Source organism: Schistocerca americana, chromosome 1 (assembly GCF_021461395.2).
Source record: "Schistocerca americana isolate TAMUIC-IGC-003095 chromosome 1, iqSchAmer2.1, whole genome shotgun sequence".
Classification (NCBI taxonomy): Eukaryota; Metazoa; Arthropoda; class Insecta; order Orthoptera; family Acrididae; genus Schistocerca; species Schistocerca americana.
Window position 1 is genome coordinate 169,889,461 of NC_060119.1, and position 12,700 is coordinate 169,902,160.

The 12,700-nt window shown below is 41.7% G+C and overlaps 1 non-coding gene across 1 annotated transcript; it reads left to right on the plus strand.

Annotated features, from left to right (window-relative positions):
• Positions 1-2,503: 2,503 nt before the first annotated feature.
• Trnat-ugu lies at positions 2,504-2,578 on the plus strand. Its single transcript has one exon. It is a non-coding gene; the product is annotated as a tRNA-Thr (tRNA).
• The last annotated feature ends 10,122 nt before the right edge of the window (positions 2,579-12,700 follow it).

Consider the following 12,700-nt stretch of genomic DNA (forward strand, 5'->3'; position numbering starts at 1 on the left):
GTTCGTCAAAAGTATTGGCGTATTGTGACAAGCCAGTTGCTCGGCCACCATTAACCAGACGTTTCCAGTTGGTAAGAGATCTGGAGAATGTGCTGGCCAGGGCAGCAGTCGAACATTTTCTGTATCGAGAAAGGCCCGGACAGGACCTTTCGCGTGCGGTCGTGCATTATCCCGCTAAAATGTAGGGTTTCTCAGGGATCGAATGAAGGGTTGCAATCATGATTCACGGGTCGTAACACATCTGAAATGTAGCGCCCACTGTTCAAAGTGCCTTCAATACGAACAAGAGGAGACCGAGACGTGTAACCAATGGCACCCCATACCATCACGCCGGGTGATACGCCAGTATGGCGATGACGAATAGACGCTTCCAATGTGCGTTCACCGCGATGTCGCCAAACATGGATGCGACAATCATGATGCTGTAAACAGAACATGAATTCATCCGAAAAAATGGCGTTTTGCCATTCGTGCACCCAGATTCGTCGTTGATTATACCATCGCAGGCCCTCCTGTCTGTGATGCTGCTGCAAACGTCGTCGAACTGTTCGTGCAGATGGTTGTTGTCTTGCAAACGTCCCCATGTGTTGAATTAGGGATGGAGACGTGGCTGCACGATCCGCTACAGCGATGCGGATAAGATGCCTGTCATCTCGACTGCTAGTGATAAGAGGCGGTTGGGATCCAGCACGGCGTTCCGTATTACCCTCCTGAACCCACCAATTCCATATTCTGCTAACAGTCATTGGATCTCAACCAACGCGAGCAGCAATGTTGCGATACGATAAACTGCAATTGCTATAGGCTACAATCCGACCTTTATAAAAGTCGGAAACGTGATGGTACGCATTTCTTCTCCTTACACGAGGCATCACAACAACGTTTCACCAGGCAACGCCGGTCAACTGCTGTTTGTGTATGAGAAATCTCTTGGAGACTTTCCTCATATCAGCACGTTGTAGGTGTCGCTACCGGCGCCAAACTTGTGTGAATGCTCTGAAGAGCTAATCATTTGCATATCACATCTTCTTCCTGTCGGTTAAATTTCGCGTCTATAGGACGTCATCTTCGTGGTGTAGCAATTTTAATGGCCAGTAGGGTATTTTCTCGAATTTCACTGAGATGAGGAAGCTAGATTACATACACAGATAGAGATCATTGTTGAATCATGTTGCCATATAGAGTGAAGTTTAAGAGAAACGGCTCGAAGAATCGTCTTGGCAGGAAGTGGGATACTGGACGTCTGAGCAATGATCTACATTTGAGGTTCTCTTAGGCTGGAGATAAGGCTATAATGTGTACTACAGGAGGAACTTCTGTTGTAGAGGTGTGTACGTCTCTAAAAACGCCAATTGCAAGTTGGACAGACGAATACGGCCGCGTGCTGAAAAGTAAAGCCTCCTCATTTTTTGTGTGAAAGCTCTGAAAGCTTGTTAAATAAACACACAATACGCTGCGGTCAGAAGTCATGGAACATATACAAATGGCGGCAGTATCGCATACACAAGATATTAAAGCGCAGTGCACTGACGGAGCTGTAATTTGCACTCAGATGATTCATATGAAATGGTTTCGGACGTAATTATGGCCGTCTGACGGGATTGAAACAGACTTTGAACTTGAAGTAGTAGTTGAGCTAGACGCAAGGGACATTTCATTTCAGAAATCGTTAGGAAATTCAATATTTCGAGATCCACAGTGTCAAAATCGTGCCGAAAATACCAGATTTGAGGCGTTACCTCTCATTACGGACAACGCAATGGCCGACGACCTTTACTTAACGACCGAGAGCAGCGGCATTTGCGTAGATTTGTCATAGCTAACAGACAAGCAACACCCCGTGAAATAACCGCATGAATCAATGTGGGACGACGAACGTATCCGTTATGACAGTTCGGCGAAATTTGGCGTTAATGTGCTATGACAGCCGACGGCCGGCGCGATTGCTGATGGTAAGTTCACGACATCGCTTGCAGCGCCTCTTATCGCCTCCTGACAATATCGGTTGGACCCCAGACAAGTGAAAAACCATGCATTCCTCAGATTAGTCCCAATTTTAGTTGATAAGAGCTGATGGTAGGTTTCAAGTGTGGTGCAGATCCCACGAAGCCATGGATCCAAGTTGCCAACAGGGCACTGTGCAAGCTGGTGGTGGCTCTACAATGTCGTGGGCTACGTCCACATGGAATGGACTAGGTCTTCTAGTCCAACTGAACCGATCGTCGACAGGAAAAGTTTATACTTATATGGATATGGTGTCTATTCTTTCGGAAATATCCTTATAAGTATATAGTTCTGGCAATACCGGCCATGACCTTCCTCTTCTGTGCGTATGCACACATTTTACCCCAACTCTTGCGGGATTCGGTAAGAATGTCTTCCACGAGTAATGACTGTGTTGGGTAGGGACACTACGAATGTAGTGTGTGGACATATAAGGTGAGAATGTGGGTCTCGCGGGAGGCGTGCACGAGATAGTCCCTGCAGTCGCACTATCCTCTCTGCCCTTGGTGGCTCAGATGGACAGGGCGTCTGCCATGTAAGCAGGAGATCCCGGGTTCGATTCCCGGTCGGGGCACACATTTTCACCTGACCCGTTGATACATATTAATGCCCGTCAGTAGCTGAAGGTATTAATATATAATTCTAATTTTGGTAAACTTTATGTTCGGTTGTATGGAGACCATTTGCAATCTTTGATGGGCTTGATGTCACCAAACACCGATGTCACGTCACCGGGCCACAATTGTTCGCAATTGGTTTGAAGAACATTCTGGCCAGTTCGAGCGAACGATTTATCAAACCAGATCACCCGACGTGAATCCCATCGAACATTTATGTGACAGAATCTAGAGATCATTTCGTGCACAACATCCTGCGACAGCACAATTTCCGTTATAATGGCGTCTATAGGAGCTGCGTGGCTCGATATTTCCGCAAGGGACTTCAACGATTATTGGTCTCCATGGCATGACGAGTTGCTGCACTACTCCAGGCAAAGGGATGACCGACATGATCTTGGGTGTTATCCTATGACTCCGAAATGTAGCGAGTAACATCGCTGTGTGTATCGTAACTATGTTTGTGCGTGAGAAACAGCGTGCTTCATCGAGTTTCGAATTCGAAGGGATCGTCCACACATGGAACAACCTCTCCTTCATTATGATTATGCCAAACCACACGCAATCGCTGTGACGTTACGCAACGAACCGATGCTTTGTCTTCACTGTCGTCGATTACCTTCTATACAGTTGCGGCTTCACCCCGTCCAGTTTTCACCTGTCTTCAGAACTTCAAGAACACCTATTTGCCCAAGAAATTCACAGTGCCGTAGACACTGGCGAGCAGATTGATGCCGTATTCCTGGACTTCAGGAAGGCATTTGATACGGTTTCGCACTTACGTTTAGTGAAAAAAATACGAGCTTACGGAATATCGGACCAGGTTTGTGATTGGATTCAGGATTTCCTAGAAGAAAGAACACAACATGTCATTCTTAACGGTTCAAAATCTGCAGATGTAGAGGTAATTTCGGGAGTACCGCAGGGAAGCGTGATAGGACCTTTATTGTTTACAATATACATAAATGACTTAGTTGACGACATCGGTAGCTCCGTGAGGCTATTTGCAGATGACACGGTTGTCTACAAGAAAGTAGCAACATCAGAAGACTCGTACGTACTCCAGGAGGACCTGCAGAGGATTAATGCATGGTGCGACAGCTGGCAGCTTTCCCTAAACGTAGATAAATGTAATATAATGCGCATACATAGGGGCAGAAATCCATTCCAGTACGATTATGCCATAGGTGGTAAATCATTGGAAGCGGTAACGACCGTAAAATACTTAGGAGTTACTATCCGGAGCGATCTGAAGTGGAATGATCACATAAAACAAATAGTGGGAAAAGCAGGCGCCAGGTTGAGATTCATAGGAAGAATTCTAAGAAAATGTGACTCATCGACGAAAGAAGTAGCTTACAAAACGCTTGTTCGTCCGATTCTTGAGTATTGCTCATCAGTATGGGACCCTTACCAGGTTGGATTAATAGAAGAGATAGACATGATCCAGCGAAAAGCAGCGCGATTCGTCATGGGGACATTTAGTTAGCGCGAGAGCGTTACGGAGATGCTGAACAAGCTCCAGTGGCGGACACTTCAAGAAAGGCGTTACGCAATACGGAGAGGTTTATTATCGAAATTACGAGAGAGCACATTCCGGGAAGAGATGGGCAACATATTACTACCGCCCACATATATCTCGCGTAATGATCACAACGAAAAGATCCGAGAAATTAGAGCAAATACGGAGACTTACAAGCAGTCGTTCTTCCCACGCACAATTGGTGAATGGAACAGGGAAGGGGGGATCAGATAGTGGTACAATAAGTACCCTCCGCCACACACCGTAAGGTGGCTCGCGGAGTATAGATGTAGATGTAGATGTAGAGTGCTTCATTTGGATAATGATGAAATGATGCTAGCGGATGTGAGGTTGTGGCTTCGTCAATTAAGTCAAACATTTTACAGTGGCGGTATCAGCAATCTGTTCTCTCTCTGGATGAAATGTATGATGTTATGATGAAAACATACATTTTGCAGAGCACTGAGCATAGATTTCGGTGGCTTCCTGTACGGATAAAAATTTCAATATCTTGAAAGTTTGAAAGCCATTTTTATTCAACTATCAAGGCATATGGTGACATCACTGTTTCAAGGTAAGTATATGTAATTTTTGCTTGGTTAACTTTTCTCTATTTTAATAACTATAATCTTTGTCAAAGATGATGTTAAACCACTGGTACGAATCTGTCTCCCAGAGCTCTTTTACACGATTCGAGTTTATCACTGATGCTGCGCCGGCCGTGGTGGCCGTGCGGTTCTAGGCGCTGCAGTCCGGAACCGCGTGACCGCTATGGTCGCAGGTTCGAATCCTGCCTCGAGCATGGATGTGCGTGATGTCCTTAGGTTAGTTAGGTTTACGTAGTTCTAAGTTCTAGGGGACTGATGACCTAAGATGTTAAGTCCCATAGTGCTCAGAGCCATTTGAACCATTTGAACTGATTTTGCGGTCGCGCACTTGTCTGGATATGCAGCAATCAATTTTGTCCCCTCCTGTAATCGAGCACATAATTATACATGCATTATTGTTTCTATTACGGACTCAGGGATCGAATCTCTGCACAACGATGTATGCCTTTAATAAACTAGGGAAATTCATAATCCGTCCTTACTTATATATAATACACCACAGATCACTCACTTGTTGTTGTTGTTGTTGTGGTCTTCAGTCCTGAGACTGGTTTGATGCAGCTCTCCATGCTACTCTATCCTGTGCAAGCTTTTTCATCTCCCAGTACCTACTGCAACCTACATCCTTCTGAATCTGCTTAGTGTATTCATCTCTTGGTCTCCCTCTACGATTTTTACCCTCCACGCTGCCCTCCAATACTAAATTGGTGATCCCTTGATGCCTCAGAACATGTCCTACCAACCGATCCCTTCTTCTGGTCAAGTTGTGCCACAAACTTCTCTTCTCCCCAATCCTATTCAATACTTCCTCATTACTTATGTGATCTACCCATCTAATCTTCAGCATTCTTCTATAGCACCACATTTCGAAAGCTTCTATTCTCTTCTTGTCCAAACTATTTATCGTCCATGTTTCACTTCCATAAATGGCTACACTCCATACGAATACTTTCAGAAATGACTTTCTGACACTTAAATCAATACTATATGTTAACAAATTTCTCTTCTTCAGAAACGCTTTCCTTGCCATTGCCAGCCTACATTTTATATCCTCTCTACTTCGACCATCATCAGTTATTTTGCTCCCCAAATAGCAAAACTCCTTTACTACTTTAAGTGCCTCATTTCCTAATCTAATTCCCTCAGCATCACCCGACTTAATTAGACTACATTCCATTATCCTTGTTTTGCTTTTGTTGATGTTCATCTTATATCCTCCTTTCAAGACACTGTCCATTCCATTCAACTGCTCTTCCAAGTCCTTTGCTGTCTCTGACAGAATTACAATGTCATCGGCGAACCTCAAAGTTTTTATTTCTTCTCCATGAATTTTAATACCTACTCCTAATTTTTCTTTTGTTTCCTTTACTGCTTGCTCAATATACAGATTGAACAACATCGGGGATAGGCTACAACCCTGTCTCACTCCCTTCCCAACCACTGCTTCCCTTTCATGTCCCTCGACTCTTATAACTGCCATCTGGTTTCTGTACAAATTGTAAATAGCCTTTCGCTCCCTGTATTTTACCCCTGCCACCTTTAGAATTTGAAAGAGAGTATTCCAGTCAACATTGTCAAAAGCTTTCTCTAAGTCTACAAATGCTAGAAACGTAGGTTTGCCTTTCCTTAATCTTTCTTCTAAGATAAGTCGTAAGGTCAGTATTGCCTCACGTGTTCCAGTGTTTCTACGGAATCCAAACTGATCTTCCCCGAGGTTGGCTTCTACTAGTTTTTCCATTCGTCTGTAAAGAATTCGTGTTAGTATTTTGCAGCTGTGACTTATTAAGCTGATAGTTCGGTAATTTTCACATCTGTCAACACCTGCTTTCTTTGGGATTGGAATTATTATGTTCTCCTTGAAGTCTGAGGGTATTTCGCCTGTTTCATACATCTTGCTCACCAGATGGTAGAGTTTTGTCAGGACTGGCTCTCCCACGGCCGTCAGTAGTTCCAATGGAATATTGTCTACTCCGGGGGCCTTGTTTCGACTCAGGTCTTTCAGTGCTCTGTCAAACTCTTCACGCAGTATCATATCTCCCATTTCATCTTCATCTACATCCTCTTCCATTTCCATAATATTGTCCTCAAGTACATCGCCCTTGTATAGACCCTCTATATACTCCTTCCACCTTTCTGCTTTCCCTTCTTTGCTTAGAACTGGGTTTCCATCTGAGCTCTTGATATTCATACAAGTCGTTCTTTTATCTCCAAAGGTCTCTTTAATTTTCCTGTAGGCGGTATCTATCTTACCCCTAGTGAGATAAGCCTCTACATCCTTACATTTGTCCTCTAGCCATCCCTGCTTAGCCATTTTGCACTTCCTGTCGATCTCATTTTTGAGACGCTTGTATTCCTTTTTGCCTGTTTCACTTACTGCATTTTTATATTTTCTCCTTTCATCAATTAAATTCAGTATTTCTTCTGTTACCCAAGGATTTCTACTAGCCCTCGTCTTTTTACCTACTTGATCCTCTGCTGCCTTCACTACTTCATCCCTCAAAGCTACCCATTCTTCTTCTACTGTATTTATTTCCCCCATTCCTGTCAATTGCTCCCTTATGCTCTCCCTGAATCTCTGTACAACCTCTGGTTCTTTTAGTTTATCCAGGTCCCATCTCCTTAAATTCCCACCTTTTTGCAGTTTCTTCAGTTTTAATCTACAGGTCATAACCAATAGATTGTGGTCAGAGTCCACATCTGCCCCTGGAAATGTCTTACAATTTAAAACCTGGTTCCTAAATCTCTGTCTTACCATTATATAATCTATCTGATACCTTTTAGTATCTCCAGGGTTCTTCCATGTATACAACCTTCTTTCATGATTCTTAAACCAAGTGTTAGTTATGATTATGTTGTGCTCTGTGCAAAATTCTACAAGGCGGCTTCCTCTTTCATTTCTGTCCCCCAATCCATATTCACCTACTATGTTTCCTTCTCTCCCTTTTCCTACACTCGAATTCCAGTCACCCATGACTATTAAATTTTCGTCTCCCTTCACAATCTGAATAATTTCTTTTATTTCATCATACATTTCTTCAATTTCTTCGTCATCTGCAGAGCTAGTTGGCATATAAACTTGTACCACTGTAGTAGGTGTGGGCTTCGTATCTATCTTGCCCACAGTAATGCGTTCACTATGCTGTTTGTAGTAGCTTACCCGCATTCCTATTTTCCTATTCATTATTAAACCTACTCCTGCATTACCCCTATTTGATTTTGTGTTTATAACCCTATAGTCACCTGACCAGAAGTCTTGTTCCTCCTGCCACCGAACTTCACTAATTCCCACTATATCTAACTTCAACCTATCCATTTCCCTTTTTAAATTTTCTAACCTACCTGCCCGATTAAGGGATCTGACATTCCACGCTCCGATCCGTAGAACGCCAGTTTTCTTTCTCCTGATAACGACATCCTCTTGAGTAGTCCCCGCCCGGAGATCCGAATGGGGGACTATTTTACCTCCGGAATATTTTACCCAAGAGGACGCCATCATCATGTAATCATACAGTAAAGCTGCATGCCCTCGGGAAAAATTACGGCTGTAGTTTCCCCTTGCTTTCAGCCGTTCGCAGTACCAGCACAGCAAGGCCGTTTTGGTTATTGTTACAAGGCCAGATCAGTCAATCATCCAGACTGTTGCCCTTGCAACTACTGAAAAGGCTGCTGCCCCTCTTCAGGAACCACACGTTTGTCTGGCCTCTCAACAGATACCCCTCCGTTGTGGTTGCACCTACGGTACGGCTATCTGTATCGCTGAGGCACGCAAGCCTCCCCACCAACGGCAAGGTCCATGGTTCATGGGGGGGATCACTCACTTATACTAATGAAATTCTCTGTTAAAGCTTTTTATAACAGAAAAAAATATTGTTATCCCGCCACACATTACTGATGTCCTCCGCTGCTGCGAGAGAGATATTGTATAGTTATCTTCGTAAGCTACCTAAATTAAACAAAATACGGACCTGCAGTCTCAAATAATTAAACTTCTCTAAAATATTTAAACTTCTAAAGAAATTAATATAAACTAAATAATAATTATACTGACATCACACTAGCGATAAGTTACATGGATAAAATCTAAAATAAAATATTCTAAATGACCTTCTATTGGACGCTATAATTAAACTTCTCTGAAATATCTAAACTTCTAAATAAATTAATATAAACTAAATAATAATCATACTGACACCACACTGGCGATGAAAATCCAAAATAAGGGGAGTAGCTTACAATTGGTTCGCCTCCTACTTTAAGAACAGAAAACAGAAGGTAATCCTCCGCAATATTGAGAGTGGTAATGATGTTCAGTCCCAATGGGGCACTGTTAAATGGGGCGTTCTCCAAGGGTCGGTGCTGGGGCCACTGCTGTTTCTTATTTATGTAAATGATATGCCTTCTAGTATTACATGTGATTCAAAAATATTTCTGTTTGCTGATGACACCACCTTGGTAGTGAAGGATCTTGTGTGTAATATTGAACCAGTATCAAATAATGTAGTTCATGTTATAAGTTCGTGGCTTGTGGAAAATAATTTGATGCTAAATCACAGTAAGACTCAGTTTTTACAGTTTCTAACTCACAATTCAACAAGAACTGACATTTTAATCAGACAGAATGGGCATGTTATAAGCGAGACGGAACAGTTCAAGTTCCTAGGCGTACGGATAGATAGTAAGCTGTTGTGGAAAGCCCATGTTCAGGATCTTGTTCAGAAACTAAATGCCGCTTTATTTACCATTAGAACAGTATCTGAAATAAGTGACATTTCAACACGAAAAGTAGTATACTTCGCATATTTTCATACGCTTATGTCATATGGTATTATTTTTTGGGGTAATTCTTCTGATTCAAAAAGAGTATTTTTGGCTCAAAAACGGGCTGTTCGAGCTATGTATGGTGTAAGTTCGAAGACCTCTTGTCGACCCCTATTCAATAGTCTGGAAATTTTGACATTGCCCTCACAGTATGTATTTTCTTTAATGTCGTTTGTTGTTAGCAATACTAGCTTATTCCCAAGAGTTAGCAGCTTTCACTCAGTTAATACTAGGCAGAAATCAAATCTGCATGTGGAATGCACTTCCTTGACTCTGGTGCAGAAGGGAGTGCAGTATTCTGCTACATCCATTTTCAATAAGCTACCACAAGAACTCAAAAATCTTAGCAGTAGCCCAAACACTTTTAAGTCTAAACTGAAGAGTTTCCTCATGGCTCACTCCTTCTATTCTGCCGAGGAGCTCCTGGAAGAGCTAAAAAATTAAGCAAATTCCAGTGTTACATTCTTGATTTTCTTTATTTAAACTAACGACTTGTCGCCTGAATATGTTTCTTATATTTCATTTTATCTGTTTCTACAATCGTGTTATAATTTCATGTATTGACTCGTTCCATGACCATGGAGACTTCTCCTAAATGTGGTCCCACGGAATAATAAATAAATAAATAAATAAATGTAAACAATCTTCTATTGGACGCTATCAGAACAGCGATTTACACAGCATGGTTCTTTTGGAAGTGCTATACCCTAGCCGTCGTCAGATCTTTGAACAGGCGCACCCATCCAGGTACGTGGGGACAAACAGTTTTGAGACAACTAAATATCTCGAAAACTAAGCATTGTACGGTAAAAAAATGTTATAGGTGAAAAGTTAACAGCCTATTTTTAATGCACAGTCTACACCAAAAAATACTAACGGTTTACTTAAACCATCTTTTTCCATTCATGGTTGATCGCACTCCTATCGACAAACATCAAATGTGTCTGTTTTTGCAATCATTTAAATCTACATTTCATTTATGACATAAATGTATACCTTTGTGTTCTGACGGGTGATACTTATGTTAGAAATTTAATTCAGAGTTGAAGATCTGTTCATACAGTACAGTATTATTAGCCCTTTCAATGCCCGGGTGGAAGCAACGTTTGGCGTTATCCAGGAACAGTGACATGAATGTAAAAGTTTTCTGTTCCTATCTGGATACTGGATATCAGTGAGTGTCCTTGCCTCTCATCAATGAGATGCTCGATTTCGGAGAGTATCCATGGCAGGTGCGCCTGTCACTATAGCTTCAAGGACATTTTACCCTCTTACTATGATTGTGACTTGTATTCCGCAGGCAGCCGCGTAGCGGCCAGCGCGAGAATTACGGCGGTTGGGTGGAAAACACACCGAAATCATCCTCCCACATGGCGGGATTCGAGGTCGGCCACCGCAATCAAACATTCTGATGTTTTGGGGACTCACTTCAATAGACATCGTAGCGAACAGAAAACTACAAACTACATTCTCATGCAAGTAGCTTATCTGTCAGAAATGTAAATGTCTAGCCACACTATTTCTACTGTCCAATCACATTTGCAACACTCAAGTAACATTTGAACATCAGAATCAACTGTTAGAACACAAAGGTTTACTTTTACATCGTAAATTAAATGTAGAGTCTGTAACGGAACCTATTAAAGACTTTATTATAACGAAGTACGCGATACCCTCCTAATGCAACCAGTTTAACTAGCAATTATGACAATAGAAAAGTAATTGTGTATGTTAGCAATGATTGCATAACATGTCTACATAAACAGTCAACGCATTGAAATTTAATTAATAACTGACCCACACAAAAGTTAACATCACTTGAACACTGTACAGGCGCTGTCATTATGTAGAAACACTATATTCAACTGAAATAATTAATATGAAATACGAATAATATTGGTCAAATTACGTATTTTGGATCTCCTTAAATAAAAATTACCCAGTGAAACCTATTTATTCACTAGGACTGTTTTCACTCACTATTCACGTAAGCACATCTATTTTAAACGAGAACCACTGTAATTTTTAATAATTCACGTTGTTTACTTCTGTATGGAAATGAGAGAAGTCAATAGATGTACCGTTGAAAAACGGCCTTTTTGCAACAAAGAATTGTTCTGACAAGTTGACAAATCTGTCTGTCATTTTAATGACCTGTTAAATTATGTCACTCGATGTAAATTAATAAGTTTTTTGCACAAATTACGATAACAGATGGATGCCTGACTTATAAACCACATCTCTTCTTAGTAGTTCTTTGACAAGGTTATAAATACAAGCAGCAAGAAGCCGCGTCAGCTCAGTCTTGATAGAACTTTTGTAAAGTGTGTATCTTGTTGTCTTATGTGGAAAAACAATGCAAAGATGTTGTAAAAGAAGTGTTACTCTGTACTGTGACAACGTCTTTGGGTGGTCAGCGGAGTTAAGATGGCGAACATGCCAATAAATAGTTGAAGTTCACTTATGCTGTCGTTCATTATTTATCAACAACACGGGACCTCATCTTTTTTACCCCTAGACGAATACATATAGAGCCAGCATTAACATCAAGATACAGCAGTGAACCAGCCAGCAGCAGCGGCAACCACTACAATATAATTTAATGGCGCCAACCCAATCCTCTACATCAAGTGCTAACAAGCTTCGTATATTGGAGTGATATAGTGCGAATATAGGAATATTAACGATTGGGCGACCGTTATAAGTCCAATGTGTCCATTCTTCTTAATTGGTAAAACAGACACAACTGATATTTGTCGACAACAGCGCCATCTACACGAATGGGAACAATTTTGGAGTAGAATCAGGATATGCACAAAAAAAGAAGAAAAAATGAGGTGGGGGTGCTCCGATTTGAAAATACGAAACTTATCCTGACCGCGCGGATGGGGTGATTAGGATATGGCCTATTGTCCCCTTCACTAATATTAACTTTTCACCTAGAACACTTTTTTCGTACGATGAGTCGTTTCGATATATTTCGTTGTCTCAGGTTAAAACAAACTCCATCTATAACCCTTAAGATGTACTTTCTAATTCTGTCTATAACGCAGATGCAACTGTCACAGCAGTTTAAGCTCATGTCAGTTCCAGGAGCAATATCAACAGAGATGTTCAGTTACTGTTCACTG